The sequence below is a fragment of the Adiantum capillus-veneris genome, chromosome 16 (genome assembly GCF_014529385.1).
Source record: "Adiantum capillus-veneris isolate H3 chromosome 16, ASM1452938v2, whole genome shotgun sequence".
In the NCBI taxonomy this organism is placed as follows: domain Eukaryota; kingdom Viridiplantae; phylum Streptophyta; class Polypodiopsida; order Polypodiales; family Pteridaceae; genus Adiantum; species Adiantum capillus-veneris.
This window is the reverse complement of record NC_140946.1, coordinates 88352167-88355796: the sequence shown is the minus strand read 5'-3', so window position 1 is coordinate 88355796 and position 3630 is coordinate 88352167. Positions and strand designations below refer to the sequence as shown.

At 41.8% G+C, this 3630-nt stretch overlaps 1 pseudogene; it reads right to left on the bottom strand.

Moving 5' to 3' along the window:
* Positions 1–402: 402 nt before the first annotated feature.
* On the bottom strand, positions 403–1423 carry LOC147439407 (uncharacterized; annotated as a pseudogene).
* Between the last annotated feature and the right edge of the window lie 2207 nt (positions 1424–3630).

Genomic DNA, 3630 nt, shown 5'->3' with positions numbered 1-3630 from the left:
TCGGCCATGCACCTTACGAGATGAAAGACCGAAAGAGCTAGAGGACTTGTTTGTGAAAAAAAGCGAGTAAATGTCTAAAAATAAGCGAGGAAATGTCTAACCATTGGGGGATTGTTCTATTGGCCGGCCAGAACATCCTTGGGGTTGGGATGTTCAATATTTTGAGATGGCGTCTTTCTGTCACTCGAGAGAACATGACGTATGCCAATCCTGGGGCGAAAGCTTGTTATATAATGAGGATGGCTTTCTTTGATATCGTAGCTCCTTGAGATTTGTGTCCAGTGATTGCATACGCGAGTGACAAAGGGAATGTGATTTTGTGGAACCATTTGCAATTGATTGCTGTAGCATGTTTAGTCCTTCGTATTGTCATGGTGGTATCAGTGGAAAGTAGCATTACTTCTATAGCAGCAATTTGACCGGTACTATCGTATGAATAGGAAAGTATACGACAAGTGGATCCATTCGCAGCACCCATAGCCAAGTTAATGTTTTCTGTAATCATACATCTAGCCCCAATTGCAATATTGTCCATCTCATGGAATGCCTTGTCTTGGAGCCATTCTTGCAGCAATGGTTCGTCAAGAGCATTGGTTTTCAGTGGAATGGCAACAATATCAGATGCCGAGAAAGACTTTTGCAGAATCAAGTTGTTGTACTTATACACGTCTTCTCTATGAGTACATATCAGTGTAGTAGCGTCATCGATTACTCGCAGGAGTTCAGTTTCATTAATTACACACTGTGACAACGTTTCTGCTATTTGTTGTTCTGTTGGTTGCTTGACACGGATCATATCCAAGAATTGGAAATAAGTGGGGTCTGCAGCATGGCGAAATGAGAAGGTCATGTTGTGGGTAGTGGCTGTAGCGATGTAAGCTGAGTTTTGTATACTGCAAACATGGCATAATGGCTCCTGGTGATGGCAGACTGGAGGAAGTTGCGCCAAATCCCCAAAAAGCAATATGAGCTTCTGACTGAATGGGTCAAGAAGTGTTCCGTTGGTGATGTTAACTATCTGGCGAACGACCATATTGAAGATTGTACTCGTTAGCATTGATATCTCGTCTATGATAATGACGTTGGCACCATGTATAGCGACAAATCTTTCATCTATTGGATGGATTGCTTGTGGGAAATGTTGCTTAGAACAAGGGATTCTGAATTGATAGTGGACTGTAGTTGCAAGGTTGCTAAGGCGAGCGGCCGCTGCTCCAGTTGATGCAGTCACGATAACGGTCTTATTATTTTTTATGAAGCTTGAGGTGAATTTTTTTATGAGGAATGTTTTTCCACATCCTGGAACGCCTGTAATGACATGGAGGCCATTACTCAGGCCTGATATACGATCGAAGATTTCTTGCTGTTGAGAGGTCAGAGCTGTATTGTTGGTCTCAGTGAACTCTTGCAGTAGCTTCAGCATTGTAGTACGACTTTGAGATACTCCTAGTTGAACTGTGTCATTCACTGTACAAGTGAGTGGATCTTCACGATTGAGGATGAACTTTTGTTTTATGAGGTTTAAAGTGTGTCCTGTATTTTCAAAGACGAGCATATTGCGTTGGGTGTGTTCATTTATGTACATCTCCAAGTCTTTATCATGAAGAATGATCCGACGGATTTTGCACTCCAAGAAGTAAGAAGAGAGTGTGTTGGTTGGTGATAGAAGTTCCATCTCGTTCCTAAAGGGAAGTTTTTGCAACAAGACATTAAAGAAGAATCCCTCTATTGGCCCCGATCGTACTCTGTAAATCTGACGAGGCGTTGTTTCTCTATGATGCTGTTGTTGTACGCATCACGGAAACTCAGTACAGGAGTATGTTCGTGTGACTTTAGAATTTTGTATCTTCTGTGGTAGTCATAGAATGTCATCTTTTCAAAATGAAGGGGCCTTGCACAATATAAATCAATTGGATGCATGACTATAGTCTGGCTACGAGATAGCAACCTTTGCCATAGTGATGGTGGAAAGGACTCGATGTATTCAACCCGTTCACTTCTCGTGATGATTGGAATCTTCAAACAGTTGATTGATGCCTCTGTCGCAGATATTGGCTTTGATAATACAGAGGCTGCAATTAGTTCAAGCTTTACTTTGTCCAAGCCGTGAAGTCCAAGCCTTGCTGCATCGTCTGTGGAGAGGTTCAGTTTTCCAATGGGTTCTGGTTTCATTGCATATTTGAGAAGGTAATGCGATATAGATGAATTTGTGACTCTTTGAATATTCATGTGTGCCTTCCATAGGAGCAATATTGTGGGATGGTACGGGACAACACTTCAATGGTCATACCCAGGGCGGTAGTAAAGACATCTAGTAGTACAGGCATCCATAGTTGAAGTCGTGTTGTACTGTGGTTCAAACGGAAATCCGTATTTACAAACTCTAGCTGATCCCATGAATCTGCAAGAGTCTTTGCATCTGTGTATCTGTTTTGTGGTAATGAGGGTTCGCAGCTCGGTGGTGAAGGTGTCTTGTGATTCTGCTGGTATGTACGCAACAATCTCATTTGTAACTCGGCACAAATCTTTGTTAGAGATCCACCGTATAACATGTGCATGCAGTGAGCCTCGATTTTGCACTTCGTAGCGCACCATGTGATGCTCTACATGGCCAAGTATGCTCTTCCATTGATGATGTGTTTATTTAGGAAAGCGTGCAAGCGAAGGTGAAATAGTGTTGCACACTCTACAGGGAAATCGTTCCACTTGAAGTCTTGGTTGTAGCCTTGAGCAAGTTTTTCAATTGTGATGACTTCTTGCCATCTTGTTTGGGAAACCTAATCAGCAGTGAATGTCAAGAACAGATGTGGTAGTCCCCATGTGTTCACCATTGTTATGAGGTCTCTCAAGTTTCGTCAATGCCATGGTGGAGTACCTGGCATTGTGGCTAGGAGATTGTATCGAATAATATGCTTCACTGCATCATGTGTAGATGCCGCGGTACGCGCTCGTTTGTAGTTATCAATATCCCTTTGCAAAAATGTACTGTTTGTGGAGTTTACAATCATGATATCTTGTTTCAATTGGTACACCATGAGCAAATATGGCTTGTACAATGTGTATACAGAGAAAGAACTTCCGATTCTCATTCTAATGTATTCACTGAAGTCGAATTCTCGTTGGTAGTTTTCTTTTCCTGTGGGAAAGAGGAAAGAGAATATCCTTGATTCTAATGTAATATCCTGCACTTCAGATTCATGAGACGGAAGTCCATTGTATTGAAAGTTGACTGTCCGCTCGCTTAGATAAGCGGTATCACGTATTTGTATGGAACCAAACTCGTGATTGTCTTTAGCAGTAAATGCAGTTCTCTTTGTTGTGCTGAACAAATTTTGCAATATGCTAATTTCACATTGTGCTTCTGCTTGTTGCATAAGTTTGAATGGATTGTTCTCTGAGTGGTCCCTTACGATATTCTATATAGCCGATGCTGATAGAATACAAATAGATGTCCTTTTGTTTGGCTGCTCAGCGATGCACCGGTACTTCTTGAGAATTGGATTATTTGTTATGTTATATGCTAGCACTGCTGCTAGTGGCGTGTTTGCAAGTAACGAAGTTGGCCGAGACATGTTTTGCTTTGTCGACCAGCAGATTAGTGGATTGTCGAGTAGCGATCTTCTATCAAGC